This window comes from Lontra canadensis, unplaced genomic scaffold (assembly GCF_010015895.1).
Source record: "Lontra canadensis isolate GAN:19392208 unplaced genomic scaffold, GSC_riverotter_1.0 scaffold201, whole genome shotgun sequence".
Taxonomy (NCBI): domain Eukaryota; kingdom Metazoa; phylum Chordata; class Mammalia; order Carnivora; family Mustelidae; genus Lontra; species Lontra canadensis.
This window is the reverse complement of record NW_022631195.1, coordinates 349091-367802: the sequence shown is the minus strand read 5'-3', so window position 1 is coordinate 367802 and position 18712 is coordinate 349091. Positions and strand designations below refer to the sequence as shown.

Below are 18712 nucleotides of genomic sequence, written 5' to 3'. Positions count from 1 at the left end.
CTGGGAACCCTGAGCCGGCCTGGGAGGAGTCCGCGTTGCCCCCTTCCTGAGTTGCTGGTGTTTAGTGAAGCGTCAAGGGCAGGGGGACCTTGTGGGTTGTGGTCCCCCCCCTGGAGCGGCGATGGCAGCACACTGGGGGAGCTGGCACGCCTCGGTGGTCTCGGGATCAGGAAGGGGGGGATCACCCGTGACGCTGTGTCCTGGAGAGCCTGGGCTGCTATGGGTGGACCGTGTCCTGTGGTAGCCCTGTTTTCTCCCCTTTGAGCGTCTGGCGGATGCGTGGCGGTGGCTCCCTAGGCCGGTGCACATGGAGTCTGGAGGTGATGGGGTTTTCCCTGGCACTTGCAACCTGATGGCTGTTCCGTGCCGGGTGTCTGGGGAGCCCCTGGAGGGGCCATCGGGGCTTCGGACTCCGCTCCGGGAGGAGGCGGTGCCTGGGCCGAGCCGAGCGCCTGAGTGGGAGCCGGTGGCAGGAGGGCGGGGCACAGGGGCCACGGGAGGGTGAGGAAGTGAGGGTGAAGGTTGCTGGTCCCCCGCCTGACTTTTGGCCTCTGCAGCAAGTGCGGACCCCATCCCGGGTGGATGGAGCAAAGGGAGCCCCACGGCGTTCCTGGTGGCCACGGCGAGGGGGCTGCATTGAGTCTCTGGCTACGGAGCTGACGGGGAGCCGGCAGAAGGCCGTGGAGGGACCGATGGCCAGGCTGTCGTGGGACAGACGGAGGAGGACGGGTTGAGAGCACCCTTGCTTTGGGAGGCTGGCAGCGGGTGGCTGCGCGCCCGGGGAGGTTGGGGCCACCGGGAGAGAGATCAGAAGTGGGGCCCGGGGGCGTCCGGGCCTGTGCAGGGGTTCACGGCTCCACCAGCTCCTGTGTCTCAGGGGGCAGAGGGGTCGAGTGAGTGGAGAAGGTGCCGACAGGGATCTGTCCCCACAGAGGAGCCGTCGCATGGGGACAACCACTTGCTGGCGGTGATGGGCCTCAGGCCTGGCTGTGGCAGGTGGTGTATCCACGGGCCCCTTTGTATCCTGCTCCAGGTGCGGGGGCTCCAGGGGGCACGGGGCTCTCCTGAGACCTACGTCCAAGCCCACGGGGCCCCGAGGCATTTCCGCCTTGACTTGGCGTAGGGAGAGTGGGTCAGGGCAGACGGAGACGGGTGGCTAAGCCGGATGCCCCGAGATGGTGGTATTTCAGTGAGATTTGAGTTACAGGGGTGTGCTGTGAGGATATGGTGCAAGGACGTGTGTGAGGATGTGTGCGAGGCGGCTTGGGGAAGGAGTGTCCCAGGCGGAGGCTGCTTGCCTGGGGGCCGGGGGGCTCCGGAGCACAGGATTCCCAGAGGACCACCGGGCAGCTGCTGGGCACGGAAGCAAGTGCTTGTAGAGCAGGTGCTGAGCTGGGCGCTGAGGGAGGCAGGGTTACCTCAGATCGGTCCCTGCCAGGGACTCCCGGTCCTGATGCAGGGGTGGCACCGAGGGGCTGGCGGGGCGTCCCAGATGGGCGTCCCACTTGGCCCATGCTCTTGGTGTTGCCGCCCTCCAGGAGTTGAGCTGAGCTGGCCTTGACTGTGGCCTGACCAGGTGTGTCCTGTCCCTGCCCCCAGGGAACCTGGTTTGGGGACAGACAGGCCTGACCGCGGCGGTCCCCTGTGGCAGGCAGCCCTGAGGAAGGAGCGCCGTTCGGTTGGAGAAATTTTGTGCTGACGGCCTGCCGCTGAGGCCTCCTTTCCAGAAGGGGCAACGCATGGACAGGCCCCGGGACCCTCCGGGCACAGCTGCGCTTTCCCGCCGCGAGGCGGGACTGCTGTGCTCCTGCCCGCTGTGCTGGGGGCTGCTGGAGGCCCGGCTCGAGGCAGGAGCTGCTGGCTACGGGCCACTGGGGAGAGCAGGACCCTGGCCACATGGGGGCCGGCACCCTCACATGGGGACACAGGTCACAGTGCTCTAGGGCCCTCGCTGGCAGCCAGGTGGATGACGGCCCAGAGAGTTAAGGGGCCAGTGGGGCTGCTGCACCTGCAGATTAAGGGGGGGCCGCGGAAGGCGGTGTGCGTCCGGCCCACTTGCTGTGTACCGTGCGCCTTGGGCCTGGGGTGACGGGCTCTCGCAGGGCCCGGAGCAGTCCGGCTGCGGCACCGTGCAGAGGCTGCCTCCTGCTGGGGCGGAGGGCGGCAGGGCGGTTGCTGCTGAGTGGCGGGAGTCCCTGCCTGCGTACTTCTCTGGACTAGGAGGTGAGCGGCTGAGCTTGGGGTTATGGAGGGATGTGACAGCTGCGGCACAGGCGCCCCTGGGAGCAGAGAGGGTGGGGAGAGGCCTGTGGGGGGAAGGGCTTGGAGGAGGCTGCCTCTCACTCATCTGCTTCCCCATCCCCTCCATCCGTCCATCCACCCGTCCGTCCACCCTCCACCCCTCAGTGTGCATCTGCCCGCCTGTGTACCCCGTACTTGTTCCCCATCTGTTGGCCCCTCGTCTGTCTCTCGCCGTCTGTCCTCCACCTACCACCGTCCATCCCCCGTCACTCTCCGTTCATTTGTCCCCTGCCCGCCCTCTGTTCTGCTGTCCAGCCAGCAGGCAGGCGAGGAGCGGCCGTGGTGCAGCGAGGTGGGCCGCCCCGCGGGTCGTGCGCCTGCGGGGCCACATTGCAGTGTCAGGACAGCTACTCCGGTCCTCATAAACAAGCCGCGGTGCTCCTGGGTGGGGGGGGGCGATGTGCTCTGAGGAAAGAAAACGGGTCACATAGTGGAGAGCTGTGCGGGGGGCAGGCTGCTTTAGGCAGGCTGTTGGCGTCCGAGGAGATGACCGCCAAATGGCGGCCTGCGGGGGTGGGGAAGAGTGGACAGCACGCCAGCCCGCCACTGAGGTGCTCAGGTGGGACGCGCTCTGCCACGTGGCAGGAGCAGAGGGAGGTCCTCTGTGGCAGGCCCGGGGCTGGGGGCTGAAGCCAGAGGGAGGACAGGCCTGGACAAGGCAGGGGGCCAGGAAGAGCCTTAGGCAAGGTCTTGAATGCTGGGCCAGGGAGCGGGGTCCTCATTCTCAGAAGTGGCCGGGGACCCCGTGGCCGATGTTGTGCGGGAACGCTGGGACGCTGGGTGGCAGGTGCATCGCAGCATGCTGGGACGCTGGGCAGGAGGCTCCAGACACACTAGCCTGAGAGCCCGGGACTGGCGGAGGCGGCTGTGGCAGGGCCGGGAGCGAGGACGAGTGTTCGCTGGGCTGAGGGCGGCTACGGAGTGGGCGGCCGGCTCCCCCAAGCGGCTCCTTCGCAGGGCCCACCGGCTTCCCTCCCCGCCTTCCTCCTCTCCCTGCTCCACCTTCCGGCCCCCAGGCTCTGGGCTGGAGCCTCCTGGGCAGACCCCAGCCAGCTGCCGGCGGCTTTCGGCTGGTTCTGTGGACATTTATGGTGCAGACCCAGGCCTCCGGGGCTCCGGGCCGGCGGGGGGTGCCTCCCCGCGGTAGACTGGCTGCTTCGAGGCTTCTCTTCCCCGTTTCCTCTGACAGATCATTGGTCCAGGTCCTGGGGCTTGAAGGACTTCCGTGAAAGCCGTATAGGGGAGGGACCCAACCCCCAGTGGGCTCCTGCCTGGCCGAGGGTGGGAGGGGGAGGGGCAGGGCCCGCCCTCAGCCCCGCCGCCAGTGGCCAGCAGAGGGCGCACTCGCCCCTCTTTATTCCTCAGCCCACCTCTTTCTGGTAATTGATTGCCTAATTTCCTCTTTATGTGAAAGAAAGCAGATATCAAGTAATTTGCGGCAATAACCTGCTAATGCTGGGCCGGTATCGAAACTCCCCTGTTCATTTCAAGTGGCAGATAAAACACTAATACATAATTATCCTTGCAAATTGGATTGTTTTAAATAACCAAAAGGCTGTGGCCAGGAGAGAGCGATCCCATCTCCCTGGAGCTCCTGTTCCCGTGTAATTGCCGCGTTCAATCAATTTCCCTGGCGTTAGAAATTCCATCACAATCAACATTAAGCTTTATTCATTGTGATGGCTAAGAGCCGGGCCATTTCTCCTCTTTTTCTTAACTGGCAAAATTAATCAGGGAAAAGATTTTAAACATTTACCCGTGCGAAAGAGGTCAGCTCTGCCACTATATTGCTCAGCAGATAAGGGGGCTAATAAAAAGAAAATTGAATTACTAATGATCACCAGGAACAGAGTATATAAAACCTGGCAATCGCCGGTTCAGGAAAAGGGAGAATCAATTTTCTTGGGACAAGGTGCGCTCATTTTTTATTTTGGCGCATATTATCAGCAATTTAATCTGAGAGCGCGTAAACAGGAGGAAACAGTTAGGGAATAATGAGCCCGGAGGTGCAAAGTGCCGCAGGATATATGCTGTACACAATTTATTTGGCACAACAGATAATCGCTTTAATTGAATTCAAAACTGCATTGTTCAGCAGCCGGGTGGCCGCTGGTGCCTTGTGCCTGGGGACTGAGCGTTATGAAGCTCCGGCCTCACTCCTCCTGCTTCCCCTCCTCTGCCTCCTCTCCCCAGCTCCCCTGCCCTGAGACCTTCCTGCCCACTCCAACCAGAGTCAGACTTTGGCTGGGGGGGGGTAGGGCAGGTGGTCACTTGGGGACACTATGTGACCCCCCCCCCCGCCTCCTGTCTCTGCCTCTAGCCGTCCAACCTTCACTTTGCTCCTGGTGGTGAGTCTCTTGGCGGCAGGGGCGAATCAAGAGATGATACCCGAGAAAGGGCCTCAGAGAGCTTTGTTTGCTGAGGGCTGGTGGGGTCTACCACATTGTGGCTGCATAGAGACCCTGCTCGATCTGTCTCAGGGCCGACAGACGCTGGAGAAAGCGCAGAGAAGCTTTTCATAGACCTCAGAACTGGTTTCCAATTCGCCACCATGTCGTTGTGGCAGTTAGTGGTCCCAGCTCGTGTTGACAGCGTATGCGGCTCCCGTTGACTCTCGCTCCATGCAGGGCCCAGGGCCGGGGCTCGGGCCACCCTGAGGTGGCAGCCTTCCTGTACGCAGAGTGGGTGCTGACCCGCGCATGTGTACCCGTGTCCCAGGCTGGGGGGCTCCACGGCGGCCATGGGCTATGGGCTTCCTACCTGCCACCTGGACGTGGTGACCTTTGTGTGCCGAGGAGAAGCCGTGGTTGGATGGGCATGTGTCACCTCCCAGACGTCACTTGGGTGGGAGAGCCCCTCTGGCTCACCTGCCCGGGACAGTGGCAGCCCGCCCTCCTCCCCTCCCCTGCCTCATCTTGAGCCTGGGGGCTGGCCTAGCGTCCCCGAGACGGCACAGATGAGCGGCTGGTGCAGTGGCTGAGAGTGGGGGTCTAGGAGGTTGCTCGGGTGGGACCGCGGGAAGAGCCCACTTATCACGGTGGCCTTGGGCAGACCTGGGGGTGGCTAAGTCTTCACTCGAGCCAGGCCTTGTGCTGCCACTTGGCTTCTGGATGAGAGCTTGCTGCCCATCGCTTAGGCCACCATACTGGCCATGTAGCCCGGCGAGGCTGCCCTCCCCTCTGTGGCGTGTCCCCTTGGCCTAGGCCACTGGCAGAAAAGGCGGCTGTGCTCTTGGGCCTTGTGTGGGTCTCACCGGGTCTTCACTGTGTGGTCCCAGGGGCAGTCCCCTGGTGGTGGTATGTAGCAAGAGGCTCCTTTGGGGGGTCGCCCAGTGTTGGGGGGCCCCTGCCACTCCAGCCAGAAGTGGGACACCTGAGGGAGGCCTGGGGGCTCTGTAGGTGAAGTGCCGGACTCTTGGTTTCGGCTCAGGTCGCAATCTTGGGGTCGTAGGGTGCAGCTCCGCCCTTGGACTTTGCACTCAGCACGGAGTCTGCTTGATCCTCTCCCTCTGCTTCTCCGTCAGCGTCTGCGCGCGCGTGCTGTCTTTCTCCTCTTCAGGCTAAATAAGTCTTTGTTATCTTAAGATTTTATTTTTGTAGAGAGAGTAAAGGAAATGTGAGCAGGGGTGAGGAGCAGAGGGCGAGGGAGAAGCAGGCTCCCCGCTGAGCAGGGAGCCTTCACGGGGCTCCTCCCAGGACCCCGAGATCGTGACCCGAGCCGAAGGCAGACGCTTCACCCACTGAGCCGCCCAGGCGCCCCTAAATAAAATCTTTAAGGGAAAGACGGGGGACACCCATTCCCTGTGTCCCAAGTTTCTCCAAGGAAGTACTCAGGGACCTTCTCCCCATGTGAGCTCCCCTTGGACCCCCCACCTCCCTCCTGTACCTGGGTCCCTCCCCAGGCCACTTGGCTGGCTGTTGGACCTCCCCCAGCCCCAGAGCGGAGCCCCACAGTGCTTGCTCTGCGGGGGGTTTCCCCATCCCCTCACCCATCCCCGGGCTGTCTCGCTCCTTGTCCACCTGCTCCTGGCTCCTTAGGCCGGTCTCCTGGCGCGCGGTCCTGGGGCTTGAAGGGCCCACGTTGGGGCTGTCCCCTTGTTTCTGGAGAGGTCAGAGCAGGCCCACCCTCGAATCCTGGGCGTTGACGCCCAGCGCAGGGACGTTGGTGGGGTTCTTGCTGGGCAGGTGTCCGCACGGGGCTTGGGCTGCCCCTGCTGCCGGCTCTGTCCTCTAGCTGCCCCTCGAGCAGCTGCTGGCGGGGGGGGGGCGGGGTTCAGGCCGCAGCGCTGCAGCGTCGGTCTCGGGAGGCAGCCCCGGTCTCGGGAGGCAGCCCCAGAACCCGCTGCTTGGCGGGGGCTCATGGGAGGTCTGCACTGGCCTCAAGGCCCCAGGCAGGGGGGGTGCCGAGAGGAACAGAGCAGAGCCTCAGGCCTTGTCCTGGGCCTCTGCTGGAGGGAGGCCCATCCTCACCCCAGGCTCTTGCAGGGCACTCTTGGCTGGCTGGGGGGTGGGGGGTGCGGCTTGGAGTCGCTGCACCCCTGGGCTGGACCCTCTGCGCAGGTGGCCTCCCTGGGGGCTGCTGACCGTCATGGAGTGCGGGCTGTGCACTGTTGCGTGACTCCAGTGCACGGTGCCCGGGGAGTCCAGAAACCTGCTGGTGAGGCGCATCACTGCCTGCCCAGGGCCAGCCTCTGCGGCATGACGCAGGGCTGGTCTCGGGACCTTCCTGCGCTGGCTGGCTGTCCTCTGCTGAGTTTGCCCCAGGCTACTGGTTGTAGCCTCGTGGGTGAGCGGGAGACTTGCAGGGGACACCAGGGACGCCTCCCTTGGAACCCAAGTTGCGGGCAGGGGTGTACGGTAATTCTGGCCGCAGGCGCAGGAGGGCCCTGAGTTCCCCAGGGCCGGTGCCATCACGGCGGGAGTGGGGCGGGGCGGGGCGCCGGGGGTGGGGGCAGGGCTGGGGGACTTCCACGAGGCGCGTCCCTCCCGTGCCCTGGGTGCTGGGAAGCCAGCGTGCGTGCTGTGGCCTTGCTGAGGGGCCCCGTCCGGGAGCCTCACTCACTTCCAGTTTCCTCACCTGTGACAGGGCCGCTGTGCCGACCGCAGGAACCGGGTGGCTGCGGGCTTGGGCCAGGACGGCTGCCAGACAGTCCCGCCACAGAGGGCTCTGCCCGCTGGCGCCCCCGGCTGGAGCTCGCTTGGGTGGTTTCACCAGGGGCCACGGGTCCAGAGCAGTCAGCTCCACGGTCCTGCACTCGTAAGGGAACAGAAGGCGCTGAGCCCCTTGAGCCCCGTGTGAGTTACTGGGCACATTGGCCTCGATCGTGCTTTGTCCGTGGTTAAGAGCTACTCCACGAGGCCTGGCGTGGGACGGCACGTGTGCGTGCTCGCGCGTGGCATTCCCATGGCCCCGGGTGGGTTCGGCGCCTCTAGGAAAGTCGTGACCGCCCCTGAGCTGGGGGCTCATGAGTGGTATCCTGAAGTGAAGCCTGCCTGGCCGGGGAAGGGAGTGACGCCCTCACGATGGCGTTTGGCCCTGTGGAACGGGAGCAGCCCTCTGTGGGCCTGGGTCTCCCCAGGTTGGGGACAGCTTGGGCCGTGCCGTGGGCCTGGTGGTCCGGGTGTGCTGAGGCTGGAGCAACCCCACGTCTGGCGTGAGGGTCCCTCTCAGCCAGGGCCGCGGGTGCCCGCCCATCCGTGGGCGCTGGGGCACAGGACGAAGGCGCAGCCTCCCTCTCGGCCTTGGGGCTCTTCTTGCCGCCGCCCTCCGGCTGCTCTGTCCTTCCAGCTTTCCCGGGTCTAAACCTGCACCTCTGGGGACACGGTGCCGGCCTCAGTGGGGCCACCTGGTAAGAGGGTGTGGGTTTGCCTGCCTCCAAGGGCAGGGGTGTGTGGCCTTCTGGGCCTCTGGAACTTGGCACCTCTCTCCACGGCTGTCAGAATGTTCTAGGCTCCTCTCCCAGGCCTGGGGTCCTGCGCCTCCTGTTGCAGTAGCCTCCGCCCCAGCTCCGGTCCTGCCACGGTACCCTTGCCGTGGGCACCTGCAGTGGCACTGGGCCCTCGGCGTGCTCTGTGCTGGGGCAGCCCTCCAGGGCAGGGCTAGAGGTAGCCAGAAGTCCACGTGGATGTGGGTCCCCATCAGGGGTCTCCGTGTTCCCACCTGACCGGCCGTTTCCCATGCTGCATGTGTGCTGGCATGCTGGGCCGTGGTCATAGTGGGAAGGAAGGGCTGGTTCCCGTTGGCTCGTGCCGCAGGGCGGGGGACGGGGCAGGATCAGGGAAGGAAGCCTGTGTGAGAGCTGACAGCTCAGCTGGTGCCTCCCGGCCCCGCCCGTGGGGCCCATGGTCTTCCTGTTACTCACTCCTCTGTGCCCTTTCTGCCCCCGATAAGCAAATGTCACTGAGGGTCACTGCGCCCTACGCGTTGCTACGTATGTGCCAGCGAGGGCCCACAGTGTGGGGATGAGAGGGAGCGACAGCAGCACAGATGTGACTCTTTGTGGCAGAAGGAAGACGGAGAGGGACTGGCCCACTGGCAGGGAGCAGGGTGGGGGCACCTGCCTGGCCAGGGCTTCCAAAGGGCCAGAGGTTGGCGAGGAATCTGGGGACGCAGTGCGGGGTGCCCCGAGCAGTGAGCACAGAGCGCCCAGGGCGGGTAGCGGAACACGGGCTTTCCTTCCCCTGGACGAGCCTAGAACAAAGGGACGTGGGGAGGCCCACAGGCGGCAGGAGGCCCGCAGCCATCGGCCACTTCCAGCCCTGGGACGGCCGGTTGCAAGGCCCTTGTCCCTTTGGCTTCATCAGCGGAGTGTGAGGACCGTCTTCCTGCCTTACCTCCGTCCGCTGCCGGGCTCCTGCCTGGATGGGCGTGCGCAGCGCAGACCAGAGCCGTCCCGGGCGCTGGGCTCACACAGAGGCTGCCAAGGGAGGGCACAGGGCCAAGTTCAGTTTGCTGAGTGTGGGCTGTCTGGGCTGGGCCTGGGGTGATCTGACTCCCAGAGGCAGAAAGTGAGGCTGGGGAGCCATGGGGCCTTCCTCGCTGTGGGTGGCAGCCTGCACCTGACCGTGGGCCCAGGCCCCTGCTGTGGCCTGCAGGCCACACCTCCGGGACGTGGTGATGCTCTGGGCTCCATGCCAGCCACGGAGCAAATGCTGGGCCTCCCCGCAAAGCGGGGCCAGGGCTGGAGGAGGCCAACGGTCCAGGAGGGGATGCAGGCACAGGGGCTGCTGTGTGACCAGCAAAGTCCAGTGCCTCCCCCTCCTTGCCGCCAGCCCCCAGCCCCCAGCCCCAGCTCTACTCTCGTCTGCAGGCCCTGCCCTGGGTCCTTGGTAAGAATCTGGTGCAGGCTGGCGGCCAGGCTGTGCCGGGATCCCCATGCAGTGACCAGGAGCAAAGCGGGCGCATTCCTTGTAGCTGCGGGTGGACAAAAGTGTGGAGGTGGGTGGGGGTGGCCCTGAGGGGCCTGGGCGTCTGGTTCACCGGTTCGTTGCCAGTGGCCTCTCAGTGCCCCTCTTGTCCTGGGCTCGCTGGAGTGTCAGACTCCTGCCTCAAGGACTGAGGGCTTACACCCAGCCCTGGGAGGGCGGGGGGCTGTGGACGCTGCCTGCTGTCTGTGGCTCCCTGTGGCATTTATGGCTGGAACCTGGGCTCTGGGCTGGGGGGGGTATGACCCAGCTGGCCCCTTGGCACCTCCAGGCCCAGGCGTGTGTGTGACAGAGGAAGAGCAAGAGTGTGACTTTGGAGCCCCCAGGAGCACTGCCGGGGGGAGCAGTGACGCGGGAGCATCGTCCTCTTGGAGCAGCATCCGTCTCTGGCCCTGGGACAGTGGTTCCAGGGAGGGGTGCTGGGAGCTGCCTGGGAGGAGGTGCTCCTGGGGCCTGAGCCTCCGGTGGAGTTCTCCCTGCTGGGGACCGCTGGGTGGAGGAGGAGGACACCGGGAGGGACACGGTATTCCCAGGCTGGGCCTTCTGGTCCTCTGGAGGGGGACAAGAGCTGAGTTGGTGGGGGATGGCAGTCCTGGCGTCTTTCCCTTTCTGGGGGCTCTGCAGCCGGAGGGTTGTGTCTTTGGTGCGTGGGCCCGTGGAAGGGGCAGGGTGAGGCGGCTGTGGCTTCCGAGGGGCCCGCATGGAGGCCCCTCCCCTGCCTACCTCAGCCTGGCCCCGTGCCCACCAGCAGCAAGCTAGCGGTGTGGCCCTGAGTCAGGCCCGAGCTGCCCTCGAGGTTCCTCTGCTTGGCATGGGGCTCCAAGGGGCCACGGTGGGCATCTCGCCAAGGAGGCCTGGAATGTGTCTCTCCTTTGGGGTTCTCTGTAGCCTCCTCTCCTTACTCCTGTGCTTTAAAGGGGAAAGGTGCCACGTTGGGGGGGCATACCATGTTGTTCCCTTGGCTTGTAAAGGAGGGAGTGGCTGGGGGGCTGCAGAGTCCCCCCAGCCCTCTAGCTGTCCTGGGCACCAGTGCTGGCAGGCGTGTGTTCCCTTGGGGGCCTTGTACAGGTCCTCCCGGGGGTAGCAGGTGGGGAGCAGAGGGTAGGGGTGAGGGTTGCCGTTCTGAGTCAGAGCCACCCCCACGGACCCCAGCGGGCCCTGCTCAGGTGCTTGCACGGGTGGCCCAGGTCTCTTGAAAAATAGGCAGTTGGGGTCCCTGGGTGGCTCAGTGGGTTAAGCCTCTGCTTTCAGCTCAGGTCGTAATCTCAGGGCCTGGGATCGAGTCCCGGCTTGGCCTCTGTCCTCAGCGGGGAGCCTTCTTCCCCCTCTCTCTGCCTGCGTCTCTGCCTATTTGAGATCTGTGTCTGTCAAATAAATAAAATCTTTTTTAAAGAGTAATAGGCAGTTGTCCGTTTTAAGTTTCTCCTAAACATAGCTATATCCTGCAAGTTAGTGATTCCTGTTTCCCTCCAAATTTTTTTCTAATTTTTCCCTGACCGGCGGGTGTTCTGTGTCATTCCCAAACCTGTGAGTGCTTTGGAGGAGTTTGTGGCTGCTGCTCTGTAGCCCCAGCCCAGACTGCTCGCCGCTGGGAGCTCAGGCCCTCGGGGTGCGCTGAGACTGGCGCTGGGGCCCCGCGTGCTCAGTTCCAGGCCGTGTGTGCTGTGGAGGTCGCCGGGGTTGTTGCTGCTGGGTGTGGGGCTCGGGAAGGCACCTGGCGCTCACCGTGTGGCTCCTGCCCCTACCGGCCCAGCTGGCGGGGCTGGGGGTGGTCTCGCCCCTGTGCGGTCACGGCCGGAGGCGTGCTGGTGGGGGCCTGCCGTCTCCGCGGTCCTTTCTGCAGGGCGCAGTTGGCGGCCACTGTACCGAGGGCACGCGAGTTCAGACGGGCAGGTCTACCTGGCGGGTGCAGCCTCTTAAGGTTGTGAAATGTTCGTTATTTCCAGTGACGCTTCTTGCCTCGAAGGCTGTTTTCTGTGACGCTGGCATCGCGCCCTGGCCCCGTCCCGGCGGGTACCGGGAGACGCGCGCTCGGATACGCGAGTGTCGTTTGTACCCGACCCGGTCGCACGCTGCGTCCAGCTTCTCCGTTACGTTCAGAGGCTTCTTGTGTGCGGCACGTAGCTTGACCTGCGCCTGAAATTGTCGTTCGCGCTTCCTGTGGCTACTAACGTGTTTTGGTTAAATCTCCTGATTTCCCACAGGCTCTGTCCATCCCGCTCTCGCGCGCTTCTCTCTCCGTCTGCTACGTGGCTTCACCCCGGCGGGGAGCCTCGTGCGGGGCCTGAGCTGAGCTCCGGAGCCGCCCAGGGGCTCCGTTCTTCGTTCCTCCAGATTTTTTTATCCCATTTTCCCCTCAGTCCGCGCACTCGACATTCTTCTGTCCTTTCTCACCACGGAGGTGGCGCGTGTGCTGTGCTCACTCTCGCGGATGCCGGGACCCGCCAGCTCTGTCCCCTCCCACGTCCTGTGCCGCACCTGCCCTGCCCTGCCCTGCCCTGAGCTGCCCTGCGCTTCAGCCTTCTCCAGCTGGGTTACGGACGCTGCGTCCACCCAGATGGCCCTGTGCGTTTTCCTGTCTCGTTTTCCCTCCTTCTGATTGAAGAACGTCTCTTAACGCCTTCTTTAAGGTTGCAGGTGTGCTGGGGACCTTTTCTCTCCGTGTCCTCGCGGGACCATGCGGACACAGATGGAGCCCCTTAGGATGGGCCTCCCTGACCCGCTGGGTCTGTCCTGCTGGGGTCCTGCAGGTGGCTTTGCCAAGGGACGGATACCTGGGGTGTCACAGAAAGGGTGGGTTCAGCTGTCCCCTGCAGCGGGCCTCTTCAGCTGTCTGAGCTTCTGGGCAGACGTTGCGATCCTGGCAACGGTGCCTGAGGCCCTGGGCCCTGCGTTCAGCCTTCCTGCTTTCTCCGCCCCGTTCCTGGGTGCTTGGGAGGTGCTAGCAGCTTCCCTTGAGCCCCGAGGTCATTGGCCATGACCTGTTTACCGTGAGGGCCCTTGCTCCAGGCCACCTGCCGTGGCCTTCAGGGGTGGGGGGATGGCAGCGGGCAGAGCATTTTCCAGGTGGAGCCCAGGCTCGGCTGTGAGGGCCCGAGATGGAGCCGCCTGGCACCGTGCGTGCGGCCCGGGTCTCTCCTGCTCACTCCGGTAGCCTTTCAACGAGGAGGTTTGGTGTGAGTGCGTAGAGCAAATGGAATTTGCAGAGGAACCTACAGCCGCACGCAGCGACCGTAAGCCCCGAAGTCTGTCGCTGTTAAGCGTCCAGTGATTTCTTGGTTTGCCTGAGCGCCTCCCAGGCCCGGCAGGACGGACACCCACGCTCAGATAAGCCCCAGGGCGCTGTGCCCTTCTGGTGTCTCTGGCCCAGGGGTCCCCAGGGCTCTGTGTGATGCCAGGGTCTTATCCCTGGCCCACGTGTCCCCTCCCAGCTCATTCACGTTCTGGGGTGTGGTAGGGACCTGACAGCTGTGTGGCCTCTTCTGCCTGCCGTGCCCATCTGTGGCCGTCCAGTGCCCTGGGGCCTCCATGCAGAACCCCCCCCCGCCCCCCAGACTGCTGTCCCTGCCCCCCGCCACCACCCCCACCCGTCCAGGCTGGCCTGTTTGTTGTCACTCTGCGGGGGCCCCCACTTCCCGAATTCATTCTGGAGCTGCTGTGCTTCCTTTGTGCTGTGCCTTCTGAGCCGCTCGCTCGGATCCGTGATGGGCTCTGGCAGCTCCTCTCCTAATTGCCCTTTCCGCATCAGCGGCGGAGCAGAGGAAGTGGCAGGGCGCGTGCAGAGGCGCGGCGGGGCGCTGCAGTCTCGGGAGCACTCTCCGTGGTGTGAGCTGTGCCCTCAGCAAGGCGGCCATGGGAAGGGCTGTGGCTGTGGGACCGCAGAGGGCCCGCCTGAGTTGGGCGGGGGCGATGAGCCCTCCCCTGGCCCTGGGAGCGTACAAAGCCGGACATAAGCCGGCGTGCGGACGGGGCTCTGTTTTGGGCCAAGACCTCTTATAGAGGGAGAGGGGACCCCCGTTTCCACGGTGCCTCCAGGGCAGGGCACACAGTGCACTGAGGGTTCCTGTGTGCCTGCTGGGCTCTGACTTGTCACGGCCAGGCCTTGGCTGAGTAGACCGCCGGCTTTGCCTGCCAGCTCTGGGCCGTGGGCAGCGGTGGGAAAGGCCAGGGTGACCAGGTGCCCTGATTTTTGGTCCCCTGGCCAGGTGTTCCTCAGGGCCTCTTGTGGTGCCCTGCCCCTGCCTGGCTCTGGGGAACAGAGACATGGTCCTTGGTCCCCTCGGTCCCCTTGGTCCCCTGCCTCTTTGGGCAGGGCACAAGCCCGAAGGAAGAGTGCCCCCATCCCACTGCCTAGCCTGCCCCTCGTGGGGACTGGGGTTCCACCCTGGGTGCCGTCTGCCTGCACCGTCGTGGTCGTTGTCCTTAGAGGTGCAGGAGCAGCGAGCGAGAAGGGCTGGGCCGGGCCGTGCTCAGTGACAGGCTCTTGCAAAGACCAAAGGGCAGTAAGTTTGCAGTGAGTCAAAGGAAACGAGACACTCGTCAGAGAGCGGCACCTGCGGGCCCCTTAAGGGGACGGCGTGTTCCGGGAGCGCTGGATTTAGCTGCAGGGATTGGGGCTCTGCTGAGATGAGGTCATGGAGTTTTCTTCCAGGGTTCCAAGTTTTACTGCTATGCCCCCGCCCTCCCTGGCCCCGCAGGAAGCTGCGGGAACAGTGGAAAGGGCACATGCTGCGCCTGGGGGCACGCCCCCTCCAGGCTGATGCCCTCCGCAAGTCGTGCCTAACTGGGACCCGAGACAGCAGCTCAGACCTGCAGGGCCCGTGGCCGCCACTGATGGCCTCCGCGGGTGAGCGTGGCGAGTCTGTGCCGCCCGCGGGCTGTCTTCCCCGCTCGGGGCTGAGAGCCGGGCCACTCCCTCCTCCCAGGCCCACTTTTTGCCGCTGAAGCTGAGAGCCGGCTCCCACCTCCCAGGCCCGTGTCTGGGTGGAGGCGGCCCTGTGCGTGCCTGGGGGACGGTGTGGTCATGAACCTGGTGGTTGGGCAGCTGCTTCCTCTCTTGGGGCCAGGGGCGTGGCAACACCGGGTCCTCGTGTGTCTGGGAAGATGGCAAGATGGGAGGAGGAGGGCAGGGAGTCTGTGAGGGGCTGTGGGAACTGCACCCCCGGGGTCCGCACCTGCCGGAGGCAGAAGACCCCACGGGCTCCGCGGGGCATGGGCCCGGTGGTGGTGTTCGCCCTGGATCATCGCCGGGGGCGCCGGGTTGGCCAGCAGGGGCTGGCGTGTCTGGGGGCATGGGGCTTACCTCCGGGTGTCTACTGAAGAGGGACAGGCCTGGGGCTTTGGAAAACCCCAGCTCCCCAGCCCCAGGCCCCACCTCGGAATCCGGGCAAGAACGACTCTGGGAGGCTTGCTCTGTGTCTGGGCGTCTCTCGAGTTGGGAGGTCTGGGGGAGCTGGGACAGGCCCTAGGCCTGAGCCCTTTTCCCTGTGTCTGGGGGTGCCCGGCCAAAGCCCAAAGCCTGGGCCCGTCACAAAGTTGCTCTCGTCACTGCGTTCCCGTCCCTGCTGAGTCTGCGCCCTGGCGGCTGGCCACACTGCAGACTGCTGCCTTGTCTGCAAACCCGGCCTGGGGGGGTGTACCCCACCGCTCTGCAGGGGTGTACCCTAGCTCTTGGGAGCGCGTGAGCCCAGCCCCTGTGAGGACACCGTGTGGACGCTCGGGGAGCGGCAGCTGTCAGGGAGTGTGTGGGGGCAGCATGTGGTGGGACGTCTGTCCGCCTGTCACTGCAGCTGCCTGCCCTGCCTGCCCTGCCCGCCCAGCCCTGCATGCACGGTCCCTCCTCTGACCTCTCTGCTCCCTCCCTGCTCCCCTCTCCTTCCTGTCCACAGATGGCTGATGCCTGTGCCTGTAGCTCCCTGCAGCTGCGGCCTGCCCTTCTGTGGGCTCCTGCCGGGGAGCCGTGGGCTCTGGGGCTCCTGCCCTGTGCGTAGGGCCCCGGGGGCAGAGGTGGGCCATCTTCGAGCGTGCCAGGGCGTGGCCTGCCCGGCCGGTACCCTTCCCCTAGAGCTGGTCCAGCAAAGGCCAGCCTGGCAGCCTGGGTTCTAGGACCGGCATGCGTGGTTTTCTGAGTGACCCGCTGCTCGTTCTAGAGGTTTTTTCCAGGCTGCCTGGCAGGCATCTCCCTTTAGCCTGGGCTCAGAGGAAGCAGTGGGGTGACCCGAGAAAAGGCCCTGCTGTGGCGAGTGGGACACTGTGCCCTGGCCGGAGGCCTTGGGCTCCCCTGGGCGCCTGGACCACAGGCCATCTGGCAGCTCCCCGGCGCCCATGGACTCTGGCCAGGCCTTGCCCAGGTGACGTCAGGCTGGGAGAGGGGCCCCGGGGCTCCCCTGGGCAGTTTCCTGCAAAGGCTGCAGCCCGCTCACGTCGTACCTGTGGGGCTGTGCCGGCCACTCTGCGGGCTGGGGTTGCTGTGTCTGTGGGGGTAGCTGCTCCTGTGTGCCCCCATCCCTGAGGGAGAGGACGGGGGTCAGCCGGGAAGAGGCAGGCTCTACACGTGCCCTTCCTTTCCCGGGGGCTGTATGGTTCCAGTGGCTTTGCCGTTGGCGTCACCGTCCGCACTGCTCTGCGCCTTGCCTGCCCCCGGCCCCCAGGACAGGGAACTGGCCCTTTCCGCATCGCGGCTGAGAGTGTGGGGTTGTCTGTCTGGGAGTGGTGGTCACGTCCAGCCCCTTCCTCTGTTTCGTGGCCGACTATCTTCCCTTGGCTGTATCGGCCCTGCTCGAGTGGCCTTGGTGCTGTCAGGGAGTACGGCCATGGCCTCACCTTTCACTGGGGGACTTGGGACCCCCCCGAACATTGCTCCTCAGAGCCTCTGGTCTCCTGGGGTTTCAGCCTGGCTGAGAGGGATGTGAATGACCTTGTACCTTTCAGGCTGTCTCTCCTGGCCTTCTTGGCCCTGGGTGGGCCAGGCCCGCAAACGGAAGTGGGTGCAGAGATGACAGAGCACTGGCCATTTCGTGAGGGCAGAGAGCACGCGCTGGGGGGCCTGCGTGCCATTACGTGCTGGCCGGCACCCGGTCTGGCTGGCACTTAGGGCTGAGGCCTTGGGCCCCTGCATTGGGCACGTGAGCCCTAGCCAGGGCACAGGCAGGAGGTGTTGGGCTGGGACCCTGGGGCTGCTCCAGGGCCTCTGCTGCTGGGCTGGCTTCAGGTCCTGTCCCCGGGCAGGGGTAGGGAGCCAAGCTGAGCATGGTGCTCTGGGAGGAGGTGCTGGGGTCAGCTCTGTTTACCCGCACAGGGCCTGGTGGGCGGCCCCCAGCTCTGTGCTTGGTCCCACGTAGGTCACAGGGAGGATGGGCTGCCGGCACTGGGTCCTGCCAGGCAAGGACTGCAGTGGTAGAGGGAAAGCAGTTGGCATCAGGCAGGCGCAACTGTGGGGTCATTTGGGCCGTGTGTCAGGCACGGAACGGGGCTGTCTCCAGAGGAGTTCCAGTACTTCCCGTGGTCCTGGCCCCCAGATCCCCTGCAGCTCAGGGCGGGGGCAGGACTTGTGCAGGCTGGGCCCTGGCAAGGACCCCGCAGGCTCTCAAGGTCAGGCTTGTAGGTGCTGCTGCTGCCGCCTCTTCTGATGTGTGCCCTGGGGGGCCCGTCCTGGCAGGGGCTTCCTGGCAGGGGCTGCCCTTTCCCTAGGGCACGGCGGGTCTTGCAGAAATCTGCCGAATGAATGAACGAGCAAGTTCCTGCCAGAGTTTTCTGCGGGGACAGGACGGTGCCGGCCCTTCCCGGGGACGGCCTTCCATCAGAGGCTGGCCTGCGCGGGGGCGGGGCGCCGGGGTCCGCACCTCCGATCGGCCCTCCCTGTGCCGAGTCTGCTTCCCTCGGGCTCTTCCCCGGTCTTCAGTCGCTTCAGAGCTTTGTGTCGCCCGTGTTCTCTCCTGAAGGCGTTCTGTGGCCCGGGCCACTCGGTCCCCCGCGCGTCGTGTGTGGGCACGAGGCCACAGAAGTGGGAGCTGTGGGGTAGGCTGGCGTGGCTCGGTCTCTGGCTGTGGCCGACGGACCCCGAGTACCATGAGCCGAAGTGAATCCGGTGGGGGTGTGCGGGCGGTGGCAGCCGCCTCGGCTCAGGACAGTTGAGGGGTTCCCAGGGTCACCGAGGTCAGGGCCGGGGTCTGAGCACAGGAGGGTGCAGGCCTGTCTTGTGACACGTGGTAAGGGCAGGAGGCGTGGGCTGGGTCCCCTGGGCACGAGCTCCTTCTCCGTGAGGCTGAAGCCCAGCCCTAGGACCCAGTGTGCAGTACGGCGGGTCCCTGTGTCCTGATGGGTCCAGTTGCTCCCTCACGCCCGTGTGCACCCTCACACCTGTGCGCTCCCCACACGCTGCCCTGGGGTGCCGCAGTCCCTCCAGGGCCTGCTGAGCCCGAGGAGGGTCGGCCCTCCGTGCAGGAGGTGGTCTTGAGGTGCTGGAGCCCGGGCAGCTGCAGGCCGGTGAAGGGATGCCCAGTCCCAGGACATCCTGGCCGAGCTGTTCTGCCCAAGGTCAGCCGGGGCGCCTCAGGGAGAGAGCCGCCTGGGTCTGCTGGGGGCAGGGTGGGCAGCGGCCAAGGCCGACCCTGCTCCCCAGCATGCTTCTCAGCCGTGCTCCTCTTCTGTGAAGGAGGGCCCCGGTGGGTGGGGTGTCGTCACGGTGCGGGGCTGCCCCTCACTTGGAGTGCCTGGCCTGCGGGTTCTCTCCCTGCCTGGGTTCCCCTAGTTGCCTGCCACACGCCGCCTTGACCTTCCCGGTGTGGGGGAGGGGAACTTCCTGAGCTCCCGGGGCTGGGCGGGCTTCCCTGCCCTCGGGGCCTGCCCCGTGGGTGGGTGGTGAGAAGGGCTCGCTTTCCCCCTTCCTCCCGTAGCAGCATAAAAGGGGAGGGACACCCCCCATAATCTATAGCGACTGTCACGGAGCAAACTACTGCCATCTCATACGGACGGGGCAGGTGTCGGCG

At 65.2% G+C, this 18712-nt stretch overlaps 1 protein-coding gene across 1 annotated transcript in view; it reads left to right on the top strand.

Annotated features, from left to right (window-relative positions):
* Window positions 1-18712, top strand: part of ZC3H3 (zinc finger CCCH-type containing 3) — an 83160-nt gene that overhangs the window by 4626 nt on the left and 59822 nt on the right. The window lies entirely within an intron of this gene.